Below are 13,990 nucleotides of genomic sequence, written 5' to 3' on the forward strand. Positions count from 1 at the left end.
ATACATACATAAAACATAAACAAACAAAAGCGTTAGCAATTTCAGGAAATAAGCACAAATAATATAATGATAACAAATCAAGGGATTTAAAAAAAAGGAAATTACTTATACATTATTTCATAGGATGTAGTTAAATAAACCTATATATATAATTTTAAGTTAGATGATACATTACATAACAACTAAGTACACACAGATGTCAACACACATGACACCCACATGCCTAATCATACATGCTCGCACCCATGAATGTGTGTGTGTACCCAAACATGGACACATAGTTACCATACATACATATTTATGTGAACGATACAGAACAAGAAAACACTTCTGTGCTACTAATCTCACTACTTCAGCTGCCACATAACCAAAGATCACTGGGAACATTGTCTTTTATATATATCAGCCATTTTTCCCACTTGCCTTTAAAAATATGCACTTGATTTCTCACTCTCATGCTGATTTTTTCTGTGTCGTAAATCTTCACAAGATGTTTCCATTTGAATGAATGAATGACTTTATTGCGAACCAACAAAAATAAAAGTAGAAGTAAAACTTATACGTCCCTACCCCGTCTTACATTTTTTCTTTTAACTCGTATATTATTTCAACAAATTCCCAGATTTATTTCCAACTAATATACAACTATCCCCAGGCTATTTGCCACCCAAGTAAATAAATAAGCAATAACCCCGGTTTATACAGTCCAAGTAAATATGCACTGCCCTGACACAACCTTTCCTCGTCTATATATCTGCCAAAAATAGATTTTTTAATATCTTTTTACCAGTTCCTTGTAATTGTTTAATCATTACTACCCTGTTGATTAAAAACAGGTGAGAATCTTTCTTATCGGTGTCTTCTGCTGTTTTCCCAAGTACAGGAGTAAGTTTTTTATTAAGTTTGCAGCTTGCAACACTACCAACCACAAACACTATTCCACATTAAAAGTGCTGCAAGTGTAAAAAGTGCTCCTGCTCCTGCTCCTGCTGCAGCAGACCTGTCTCTGTTTTCCCCATGCCACATTCCTCAGCCCTCAGACCTGGGATCAGTGCTGATAGCTCAGCCTCCATAATCCCCTTACAGTTAGGCCCCGCCCACTCCGCCAGGTGATTGACAGCCGGCTCCTCCAATGACGCGGCGGCAGACCGGTCTGGCCTCCTCCTTCCCCTCCTCCGCCTCCTCAGGCTCGCTCCTGTGCTCCGCTAGTCCGTCCGGGGGAGCCGAAGAACAACTCGACAAAGTCCCAACTATGGAAGGCGACAACATAATAATGCCTGTTTGACTCGGGGAGATTTACCAAGGTAGGTGTCGGTGTTTTTAAAACTGGTTTCACCGGGCAGGAGGAGGGAAGTGGCGGGTAGGACGCTGCGTGTGTGGGGGGCGAAAAGTTTATCCGCCTCACTACACGGGACGGGAGGGAACACAGGGCATTTTACTCCAGTGTTATTCACAGTGGGGATGTGTCACGCCGCTAGCTTACATGTTGGTGCCTCTTTAGCTTGTGTGGCACCCCAAACACTTCCTATATAACATGTCTTTTTTTATAATATGACTCACAATTATCCCTCCAACAATGTCACAAAAAATAATGGCTTTATTGTCATTTTAGGTGTGATAATTGTCACATAAAGTGGACTATTTTTTCACTGTCGTGTAGACCCTTTGCTGGAGGGAAGCAGCAGCAAATTATGAGATAATATTAATTAATGCATTTTATTGCTAGATTTAATTAATGATGCCTTTTAATTTGATGGTGTCAACTGTGGTTTGTGAGGTGTGTGTTTATGTTAATGCAACACTATATATTATCATATTTTACAGGGCCAGTAACTGCATTGGCCACCTTTGCACTGGTTTCCATTGACTTGTTTTGCCCCTAGTTCCCAGACACTAGCACAGAAACACACTTGGCACTGTGCAGATGAAGCGTTGGAATCGTGAGTCACCCAAAAGCACTTGTTGATGTGATAAACAACATCACTCTTCACCTCTTGCTCTTTCTTTTTTTGTATATTTATGTATACACAGTTACAGTTCCGGGGGCAGCCGTAAGGGCTAATGCACCGAGTCCACAATTAGAAACAAACACTGTACTCACATCCAGACTGGGAGAGAGAGGCAGAGACAGTGGGATCAGGGACTCATTACAGATGTGCATTCCTCCAGCCAGTGGAGTGTTCAAGCCTTTAAATAGAGCTCGACAGGAATGCAAACAGACCAAGCAGAAAGACGAAGCCTGAGGGCATCTCGGGAGTACGGGAGGGAAGGTTGGTGGTACAAGGAGGCTGAGAGACAAGGCTGTGAGCTCATTTGCTCAAAATTAGCCCAACTGGTTGCTCTTTTGCAAACGTCTCCCTATTTTAAGCACATGTGGGTCTAAGTTCATGCCACTCTGCTGTAGTTTAAAGCACCAAGAAAGTCATAAGAAAGATTTAAATGTGGGGTCTGTGCTCTTGCATCACCGTGTAACATTGCACATTGCGCATCAGTGGCACAAATCCTGTGACTTAAGGTCAGTGTACACTCCTGTTTATCAGCCAGGCTGGCTTGTGATGCTTCAGAGAGATGATACAGTGAAGAGCACAGGAGGAGACTCTCATTCATGTGTTGGAACTTGTATTTCTGTCTTGAGTCATCGTTTGGTTGGTGGTTTGCTTTCTTATTTTATAGAAATGACACATCCGATCAATGGGTCCGTGATGTATGAGTGTGCTGTATGAAAGCCAAGCTGTGGTAGTGATTATGCTTTAGCGTGTGTGCGGGTGTTTCATTTATGCATAACATAATTCAAATTAAATGTGTTTTTTCTTTGCTCAAATATACTTCAACATTTTGTCATGGAATTGTGGCTGTTACGCTCTTCTGCTGCTTGAAATGTTGACAACAGAGGGACATTTGTCTGCTGTATTAAACTCAGAGGAAGCTCAAGTTGTTATTGCTTTGGTTTGCTCTAGAGGTCGACCAATATTGGATTTTGCGGCTGATATAAAAACAATAGGTGATTAGGGTGCTCTCACACCTGCCCTGTTTGGTTCGGTTCAGTCAAACTCAAGTCCATTTGCCCCCTGAGTGCAGTTCGTTTGGGCAGGTGTGAACACAGCAATCACACTCAGGTTTGCACCAAAACAACTGGTCCGAGACCTTCTTGAAGAGGTGGTCTCAGTCCCAGGTTACAAATGAACGTGATGTGTTTGTGGTGAGAATGTTTTTCGTCCCCAATCTGCACCAACTACGTCCCTGAAGACAACTCTAGGTCTGAAAGCACCTTACAGGGTTCCTACGCAAGTATGGAAAGTATGGAAATAAATTTGATCAATTTCCAGGTATTAAAAAGTATGGAAAATGAAAAATAAAGTATGGAAAAATATTTATGTTTCCAGACTATTACCACTGTTCTAAAATACTGTTTTCTAAAATAGAAAATTAGGTATTTCCAAAAATAATTGAATCAATCCGGATTGTGTTTTATGCCGGGCCAAGCACAGTTTGTGTGAGAGTGCAAACGTCTCAGAAAACATACCGCCCCTTTTACCTGATTGACAAGTGGTATGTCCAGTCCACTGCCCCATGACCCTCCTCCAGCCCCCCAGGTATCAAGTTTCACTCCAACACTGCACCTTCGACAAGAAGACGAGTTTCACGTGGTTCACAATGGTTAGATGCAAGTTTTTCGATGGATGGCTTGACAATACGGTATATAAATACTGGTTGGCCAGGGATTCCCAGTTCACACACAGAGCTAGATGCAAGCTTTGTGTGAAATCGTTTGTCATCGCCAACATGGGGAAGAAGGCGATTCTGAGCCACATGAAAGGAAAAAACACAGATGTCTCGTTACTGCATTGCTTGCACCCAGACTCCCAACCTTTTTGCCTCAGCCCAGACATTGAACTTACCTGAGTTTTTATTTGCATGCCATTATGGTACTTGGCTACAATCGCCTATTACGAATGATTAAATATGATGTGAAATATGATACGCTGATGTATTTACTCAGATGTTGCATATTCTCTGAAAAAAAAACAAAAAACAAACAAAAAAAAACGCAGAGAAGTCTGGAAATTAGGGTATGGAAAAGTATAGAATTTTGAAATTCCAAATGTGTAGTAACCCTGACCTTTAAGATTCTCAGTTACACAATGACATTACCTTAACTTCATGTAAGGAGCCTCCATTAGATATGGGCTGTATTTCTGTTACTTGTATTTAAGATACACATTTCAAGCACTTTTGAATATTTTGTAACTAGAGGGAAGAAACTTTGTATTTTTTGAAATACTCAAAATACTTTCACAACGATTCATAAAACATTAAAAAAAGACATGACAAGGTCAAAACCTTTGTAGCCATCAGCCACTATCCGAGGCAAGATCGGCCAATAATGATAGTTTGTAAAAAGCCTTTTGGCGCCTATTAATTGGCCAAACCAATAATTTGGTTGACCTCTAGTTTGTTCAGTGCAGGGGAGTCACTAAGTGTTTGCATGGCTAGAGTCTAGTGTTTGATGTCGTCTTTCGGGGTAACCTTGTGCTCATCACATTCACAAGTCACCGTACTGACAAATTTTGACTTTCAGCCTTTGTCAGGAAATGTCTTGGTTGCTTGAGAGTTAAAAGGGAATAGGTTTTAGTTTGTTGGCTGTCTCTTGATCAGTCGGTGCCAGTTCTTCTCCTGCCCTCCAATGTGGCAGATAAACAAAGACAGATCTGCTTCAGCCAGTCTTGCAGCTAATACGACCCAGGTTTCCAGTGGTCCAGTGTTTGATCACTGTTTATTTCTTTGTTTTAAAACCCATTCAGCTAATTTAACCTTGTCAGCTGAGTCAAAGCAGAGAGATTGGCTAATTGTTGTTTGAGCCCAACCAGAGTTACTGTGTGCTCTGCAGCGAGCAGCGCCAAACACCTGGCCACTCCCTGCACCATCTCTGTCAATTACAACAGTGTTTGCTCTGAAGGGATTTCACCTCACAGACTGGGTGGCCTGAACAGGAAGATGCTTCTTTGTTTTAATCCCAAGCTGTCAAATTCACAGTGCACTAAAGAAAACAGAAGATAGGCTTTGAACCTGTGCTGCAGAACTTCAGCACTTCCCCTCTTTTGACCGCTTTACCGCCAAGAAAGTAAATGTACACAGAGAAAGAAAAACGACAGACACCAGGCACCTTGTTGTTTGCCTCTGGGAAGTTCGCCTGCCCATGGACTCCCAAGTCTTGCGTCTCTATAAAAGGAAAACTGGGGCATATTTTTGCTTAACAAACATTTTGACCGGAAAAACTGTAATAAGGTTATTTAAAATACACTGAGTGAATAAATTTGCTCTTTGGACGTGAGGTCCTACAGGGATATCCAAAAAAGAAAGGGAAATCCAAGGTGCTCAGATTTCTGAGAGTAGTGAAGTCTCTTAATTCAAACATGGCTGACATCGACAAATTTTAAGGCCTTTAGAGCTTTTCAGGGTGTAAAATAAAGGAAATGTACAATGCTGCTTTGTCATCAGAGTGTTAAAGAAAATCCTAAAAGTTTAAAAGTGTAAAATCAGGCTTTAAGGCAACACGTGATACATTTAGTGAAGTTTGGCTTTGTGTTTTGATGTTAACTGTAGTGTCGTCCAGAGGGAGGCTCATACTTCAATTCTGAGATTAGCACTTACTGTAAAATGACTGTCGCGAGCCAGTTTTGGAGTTAAAATAGTATTGGCTAGAAGACATTTATCATAAGATTAACTTTGGCTCCAGTTTAAGGTGGCAGTCGTTTTTAAGAGTAGCACTCAAGGAATTAATCAATCAATTACACAAATCCTCAGAGACAGATATTTGACCTGCATCTGCCTCATTGTTCCTTCGAAATCCTAACACTTGTGACATCTGCCATACGTTTGATGAATACAGATGTGCAGTGATTTACTTGGTCCATACTTCAGTGCATTTTTAGTACATCTCACTTCAGCTAAACTCACCTCCAAACACCTCGTTCTAGTCAGAGAAAGGTACTGTTATTCAGCTCGCCTTCTGCTTCGCCCGATTCCCTGCAGACGGCTCTCCCTGGCAGTCCAATCTCTGCACTCGCCCTGGCCAAAAACCACATGCGCACACACATAGACACAAGTACGCACGGGCTCCACTTAGACCTTCACACAGACTCATGCATGCATGCACACATACATGCACGCTGCAGACACAAACTCAGACGATCCAATACTTTTTGTGTGCACACCCTCCCCATAATCACATGCACACAAGGCTAAACTCGGTCCAAGCCTCCATACTCTCCTCTCCACACTCATATTTCACTAGTCACACACAGAGGGCCCACGGCAATCAACTTTAAATTAGAGAGAAAGCTGCTCCAAGAACTCGAATACTTGCTTGCCAGGTCTGAGGCCATACTGTTCTTGGTGTGTGTGTGTGTCGCAGAGAGACAGAAAGAGCCAGCTCTTGATATTAAACCAACTCCGAGGGGCCTGAGTTGGGGTATTTCTTCTCCTCTGTGCTGCTGTTCATGCACTTTATCTCCACTCATACTAACCAGGAGCTCTGCTCGATTGTTCAGTGCGTTAAAGGAGTTTCTCTGCAAGAAAGGGTTGCAAGTTATTTAATCCCAACCTGGCTTGTTCGTTTCTTGCTCTGCTATGATTCTTTACAAAACAGCTCCAAGCCACAAGGTCAAGCCACTTAAGTAGGGCTTGACCTTGTGGCTTGGAGCTGTGGCTTCTTTTGACATCAGTTGACCAGTGAGGACAGCGATAGTGAAAGTGTGCTGGATAACAAGGGCTTTTCCTTCTAAGGAAATGTGAGGTACGCTCCCTGCCCAGCTTAAACCTCTGTCAGTGATAGCTCTGCCTACTCTACAAAACAACTCCCTGTATGATTGGTGAGTGATGGTTGAATATAATGGCAGCTCTGCAAAGAAACCCAATACTCGCTCCTTGATGTATGGGGACTAGTGCCAAACATCTGAAGTTCGCTGCATCTGTTTCAGATAGAAAAACTATTTTTGCCAGTGGAATCCATTTTTTTTTTTTGACTCTGGAAAATATCCCATCATGTCACATCATCGTCATTTGGCCTGTTATTATCATATATAAGATTATCATGGATAACCACTGTGTAGAAGACTACTACAGACACTGGATATCCTAGGAATTCAAGAAATTACACAAAATGACAACCAAAAGAACGAGTAATGTTGTTAATGTTGAAATCAAAACTGTCGCAGAGCACGATAGAGCTCTACTGCAGGCGTGTTACAGAACAGAAAGCAGCTTTATATGGATATATGATTATGATTTCTATGAGCAGCCAGATCACTTCTTCTTTGTCCTTTTAACTAGACGTGGAGTACTTTCTCTTTTGATTAGTGTTGGGTTGATTTCTTGTTTTGCCAGTCTGGTCTCGTGTACGAGCTTAAACTGGTTTGATTTTATGCAAACCGGCTAAACCGGCATTTGTCACTTTCTGGAAAATTAAAAAGTAGTCTAAAATGACAAACTATGTTGTGTGATGAATGTCGCATGAATGACAAGCAATAAGGCAACGCGATCAATGTAATATGCTTTTTGACGGACTAACGGAGCCACTAGCGTCTGAGAGGCTGTTAGCCGAGCACGGCAACATCAAGGAGATCTCATTTCAGGAGAGGAGGCATGGCAAGGAAATTAAAAAAAAAACTGCACCAATATGGAAAGGTTTTGGATTTGAAACCAACAAAAGAGTTGTCCTAAATAGATGCGAGCGATAGAGCGCTGATGAGCTGTTGTCAGACGCTGTGTTTCTATATCTGTCGCTCACTTTGAAAGCACCACAGTGGACAAGGAACAGCTGATTCATGGAGTTGAAATGAGGAATTATCTATGTGATAACTTCTTATTACACTACAAAAACCTTCATAAGGTGGAAGCTGGCTCAAGGGAGATTGCCAGGGAACTAAAGTTTGTGGTGAGGTAAATTACCCCTACTAATAACAAGCCAGGCTACTTGATGTTGGCTGCATTGTTTGTCATTTCTCGTAAATATCACACTATAAAATGTGTGTTTACTGTAAGTAACATAACAAACTTAGGAAGAGATCAAGAAGGCTACTCAGCCATCTTTCAAGTGATTGCATTTCCTGTCTGATCTTGAGCAAACAGATGATAGTTACCATATTTAATGGATTCAGTGTGGACAGAGAGCTCTGATGTTACCGAATGTGACACAGTAGTCTGCCATTCATTTGCCGTAGGACGTTGTGTTATTTTGTTCCACTTGAGCGGCTGCTGAGTCAAGTGCAACACCTAGTAAAATTCGGTATCCTGGTCTGGCCTGGTGTTTGCTTAACAGAAAATGGATTCCCCTGCCCCTCCCAGTTTGACTTAACAGAGTCACTACTTCATGACTCCTTGTGGTGGCGGTTATCAAGTAAATGAGGGTGAAGTGAAGGGAAGTTAACTAGCTTGTGGTAGAGAAGAAACTGAAAATGGCGGACAGCGGACAGCACCATCATCTATCAAGTCGACAGTCTGGGCCCACTTCGTCTTCTACAGAGTCAATGAGGACTATGTGATATGCAAGACCTACCTCGTATGGCAGAATCTCTGTATTGCGATACCATTGTTAATGTGGGCAACTTATGATAGTATGGTCTCGTAACATCTATTTTCCTACCTGGGTGCTGCAGAAGTATTGTCTTTGTCACTAACTTTTAAGACCGAATATAGGCGTTGTATTTGTTATTCATTCGCTCAGGTGGAGACTATCACTGTGGGTGATGGTGTATTTTTGTTACCCTGTTTTACATTTGTCTGTTTAACTTAGGGGCCATCAAAGCCGCGATCAGGGAAGAAGAAGCTGCAGGAGTGTTAAGTTTCAAACTGCACGTAATGGATCCGTTTCTAAACAGGATGAGCTCTTTAGTTTACTGTGCCCACTAATAGCCATCGTCTACTTGTTTAGTTAATCTTTATACACAGAAGTAATACATCCTACTTTATCCACTATTGGCATTATCTCTAGCACACATCTCAGTTTATAGATGTCGGCCCTTTTATACCACCTGAATGGTTGGTATTAATTTACAAGAGTGAAGACATTAGAATTGGTGTGATGGTAGTGAAGGAGAGATGATAAGGGATCAGACCAGGACCACTCTAGTCAGACAAAAATTGATTTCCATTTGCAGTATATTTGGCAGTATGGCTCTGTTCTGGGGCCTCTTTGCCTTTCCTAGGCCTGCTGAGAGAGCACACTTCTCTGCCCTTCCACACGCAAATGTGGAAAGCCTGGGGCAGAGAGAGCAAGCCTCCCTGCCCTTCCATGTGCCTACATGGAAAGCCTTAGGCAGGGAGAGCAGCAGCAAAGACCCCCCAGGAACAGAACAGAGCAGCATCAATGACAAACAGAAATGACACTGATAAGTCAGACACAGCATGAAAAGGAGGAGAGCTGGGGTGGAGGCAGGTTGCAAAGCAGCTTGTTGACTTACTTGTGTACTTTTACAATGGCTAACAGCAGAGGACTGGTTGATGTTGACAGCTCCACTGTCAGCTTATCACTCGTCGGGGTGAATAACTGCTAAGTTTGGCTACTCAGCAAAACAGTATGCATACTCAGTAAATTTCCAGGAAAGATAAACGTTAAAGAATGTGCTTCCTTTCCTTCCCATGAGCACATGTGCTTAATGATTCTCTGGATCTCTACAGGCCTCCACTGCTGAAAACAGACATTTTTTATCTATTGGTCACAGAGGAAGAACCCCAGATTCACTTATTTGACCATTTTGCTATCAAATTTCAGGAGGAGAGGTTGTGTGAGGTTTGTATATATGACTGCGACCAACATATCAGTATCTCAAAAATTAATAACCGTATGCACATAACATTTTCTGTGCACTTCTGACATATTGCTGCAATCCTGCCAGTGAAAGCAACAGCTATTCGGTTTGCCATATATTCTGTAACTGCTCTGTCCAGTGCAGTGTTGACTGTAAAAATATAGCTAACTGGGGAGATTATTAGAACTTGGCAGAATTTGAGCGTGTGCTGGAAAAACACTCTATTGATTTGCTTTGGTATAAAATTCTACCTCCAAATCTCAAGTGGTTGCACGCCAAACCAGCATGAAGAATACTGTGGATTGATTTACAAGCTGCTGTGGCAGAATTGCACCAGCGCTTTGGCTGCTCGATGTTGACTCCCGCCCTGCAGGTGTTCATATTTACCGTCACTGCCAACCTGAAAATGTTCTGTTTGTGAACCAGATGTCTGACACGAAATTAAAGCTGTCCCCCAGCTGAGCACATAGATCCACCGTGCTGTTATTCGACCAAGTTCATTAATGCACACTCACTTTGCCGTCTCAGCGTGGTTCATTTTCAGATGCAGTGAAGAGATCTGTCGGGCTACGTTACAGGTTAGACAGCCAGGGAGCTTTGTTACATGAAATGGAGCTACGCTTTGTGTCCAGAGTTCACACTCACTAGTGAAACAAATAGTTTAATTGTTGTATTTCTCTCTCATGTGTGAATACTAGACACATTGTTTTGGAAAAAGCAGGTGGTAATCCCTCAAGTGTGGCTTGTAGGCAGCTGTTGCTAGGTTTGGATGGACTGAATCACCGTCTGTCCAGGCTTTAAAGACATTAGCAGTGCTGGCTTTGATCCAGAAAGGCCACAGCATGGTTAAACTTTAGACAGTGTGGATAATTCTGTCACTGAGGCTTTACGAGATACTCTGAGCTTTAAGGATGAGCAACTGGCTTTAAGGTCGGCATGTCACGACACCAGAAACTTAGCAGTTGATACAGATACCAGTGACAATGAATGATTCTTAATACCCGAATTCAGAAAAATGCACTTCTGTTTTTTGACCAGATGCGGCAAAGCTGTTGCTACAGGTTCATTCCTCCACATGTTGTTGTTCTTCTTCCTGTGCTGGGAGACGTTCTTCTTCCTTTGCACTTTAAGGGTAGACCAGAGCACTTGTGGGCTTACGCTGCCCTGTCAGGCCTGAAAGAACTGCATCTTCAGCACCGAGGGTACTGGAGAAAGAAAGCATCACGTCTTCAGAATTTTGGCATTGGCTTGGTACTGAAGTATTGGCTTTCATGACATCCCCACTCCCCACAGGGAGACACTGTGTTATCAAGTGCTGCTGAAAGTCGTGAACAGATCTCTCACTGTGGCACAAGTGGCTGAAAAGGGTCATTTCCTGGTGTGAATAATGCATGTGTGTCTTTGTGTACGGTCATCTAAAATTACACTCCCTGATTGTGTGCAATCATTTTGCATGATTACATGAATCTTACAAAAAGCCTTTGCCACCACTGTGCAGGTTTTGAATATGCAGACCTGGGCAGACTTTATTTATTTGCATGTGGTGTAAAATGTTGTGATGCTTGTATCCTCTGTAGACTAAAGATTGGCTTTACAATAGAGTTCAAATGATTTACTGATCAGCTGATAACAGATCATTAATCAGCAACTACTTTGATTATAGATTAACTGTTTCAGTCAAATTTTTACTGGTTGTAGTTCCCGAAATGTGAGCGTTTGATGCTTTTGTTGGCCACATATGGTCATACGTTTTTTGGTTTTGGACTGTTGGTCAGATAAAACTACATTAGATGTGTTAACTCAGGTTTTGGAAACTTGTTATGGCCATTTTTCCTTTTTTTTTTTTTTTTTTTACAAAATAATCACCTTATTGAAATAATTGTTAGTTGCAGCCCTTCTGTATTCACATGCAATTCATTATATCTTTATTTATTTTTGTCTATTCCAGGTATTTTTATTGGGCCAAGGTTAAATGACATATGTCATGTTGCAGTGTCAGCCCTAGTTTCGTTTTACTTAAAGAGTTTTGAAATAATAAGTTCACAGATGCAGGAAAACATGAACATGGAAACAAGACAAAAAACAGATGCGTTAAATGTGCATATCGTAAATAAAGGACTTTTAAACCCCCTCTATTCCCCTTTATTTTAAAATATATTGAATCATCAGTGGTTTATAGATGTGCCCACTCTTTCTGGTAAGTAAATTTAAATTTAAAGCCATCCGTTCTTACTTGACTTGGATGTTTGAGCTTCGCTGTGTGCAGATGATGCCTTTGCAGTTTGTTTTCACATTCATCTGGTGAAGCGGGGAAGTTTCTCTATGCTCACCTCAAATCTCAGTTTAACACCAGGACATAACAGCAGGACATCACAACTAGGTTGGAAGCAAATTACAGTCCACAGTACACAATTTATAGACGTGTGGTGTGGAAACATGACACCTCTCCATTTCCAAGGCTGAGAATTATTAGCATTTTCTGGTTTTGTTAAATGAGCGAGAGAGAACAGAATAAGATGTTTTACTACGTAGTTGAGCATTCTTGTGGAAAATCATATAATACACACACACTTGAGTATTTTTTAAATGTCTTGAAATATGTCACTTTCTTCCAGTTGTGCCGACTTAGTGCAGACACTTAAAGAAAGAATGTTGAGGAGAGGAGAGACAAGTTTAGATGGCTGGCACAAAACACTCCTATTAACTCTTTTATTTTGCTCCGGACAAGAGTTTGAGCTAAAAGGATAAAATGTAAGCGTGGGTGGTCTAGATTTTTAGAGGCCACACTTTGTTTGAAAATGTCACCGCTCATGCACTTTGTGTAAAAGCAGCATCTAAATTCCAAAGTGTGAGATGTAAGACAGAGTAGCCATCTGCAGTCACCACCTCGGGAAGTTGTTGTATTTTTGCTCATCACTCATAGCACACGCCCATCCCTGTCACAGACACGCTCGTAAACCAGTTCATTCATTCACCTTCTTCTAAAAATGGCGACGACACTAAAATGATGGCGCAGCGTTGAGGAAGTGGTGAGACCATCCTGTCTGAGCAGAGTTGGCTGTTTGGTGTTCGTCTTCTTTGTTTTCTTGGTTTTAGCCTGCGTTGGACATAAATCTGTGTTTCTCCCTTGCTGAAACGTCTGGGCCATTAACTCCTGGATATCATATGCTCCTTGGAGTTCCATGGAACAGCAGCTGCAAACAAAACCAGACTGACTAAACAGGAACAAACACACACTGGATTTGACTTCATTTGAGTGGGAAATATGGTCTGGATTTGGGGATTTCTGGGGAGGAGCCTATATGTTTTTTCTTTTTTTTTTGTCTACCTTTGGTACCATTAACACCCAGGGCTGGGCGATATAACGACTATGTACGATATATCGATATATTTCCAAGCAAGACATACATTTAGACAACAGTTCTCTAGCAACACTGAGAGACACACAGAGCTGCTCCTCTGTTTTTTTTTTTTAGATATTTTTTGGGCGTTTTAGCCTATAATTGATAGGATAGCTTAAGCGTGAAGGGGGAGAGAGAGAGAGAGAGAGGGAAGGACATGCAGCAAAGGGCCACAGGCTGGAGTTGAACCTGGGCCGCTGCGGCAACAGCCTTGTACACGGGGCGCCTGCTCTACCACTAAGCCACCGACGCCCCGCTGCTCCTCTGTTTAATAATTAGTCCAGAGCAGTGGTTCTCAAATGGCGTGTGTGCCGTGGGATTTTGTAATAACCAGATGATACAGAAAGTTACGAATGAATTTTTAATTGACTGTATCAGTGTGTTGTGCACACCCATTTCCTTATAAAGAAGCAAACTCTACCTAATAAATGTAATTTAATTAAAAAAAAACCTTCACAAGAACCTATTTGTTGCTGTTCGTGCATTTGAATTATAAGTGTGTGACACAGCAAACCTTTAAACCTCTGTAGCTCCAGTGCTGTGTGCAAAAATGTTAGCATACAGCCCTGCTTTTTATTTCATATAATTTTTCATTTACATGTTGTGCAGCTGTGTATTTTTAATTCAATTGTGTTTTTTTTCTCAGGGTTTAAGATACGAGTGTCCTAGCTTGAGTCCTGTGTTTGGTGGAATAACTTGACAATATTGAGTCACAAACCTGACAAGAATATTTTTAGGCACTTCCCTAACTGGCCCCCCGGGCACTCAGTCGTACTGTTA

General features: G+C 41.7%; 1 protein-coding gene across 3 annotated transcripts in view; it reads left to right on the top strand.

The window, feature by feature from the left end:
- Positions 1 to 1,170: 1,170 nt before the first annotated feature.
- The window catches only part of il11ra (interleukin 11 receptor, alpha), an 82,959-nt gene continuing 70,139 nt past the window's right edge, over positions 1,171 to 13,990 (top strand). For 2 of the 3 annotated variants that reach the window (XM_049603648.1, XM_049603651.1), the window contains exon 1: positions 1,171 to 1,304. The gene's annotated coding sequence lies outside the window, so the exon portion shown is untranslated. The remainder of the gene's footprint in view (positions 1,305 to 13,990) is intronic. The other variant, XM_049603649.1, reaches the window with a different exon arrangement.

Source organism: Epinephelus fuscoguttatus, linkage group LG18 (genome assembly GCF_011397635.1).
Source record: "Epinephelus fuscoguttatus linkage group LG18, E.fuscoguttatus.final_Chr_v1".
Lineage (NCBI taxonomy): Eukaryota > Metazoa > Chordata > Actinopteri > Perciformes > Serranidae > Epinephelus > Epinephelus fuscoguttatus.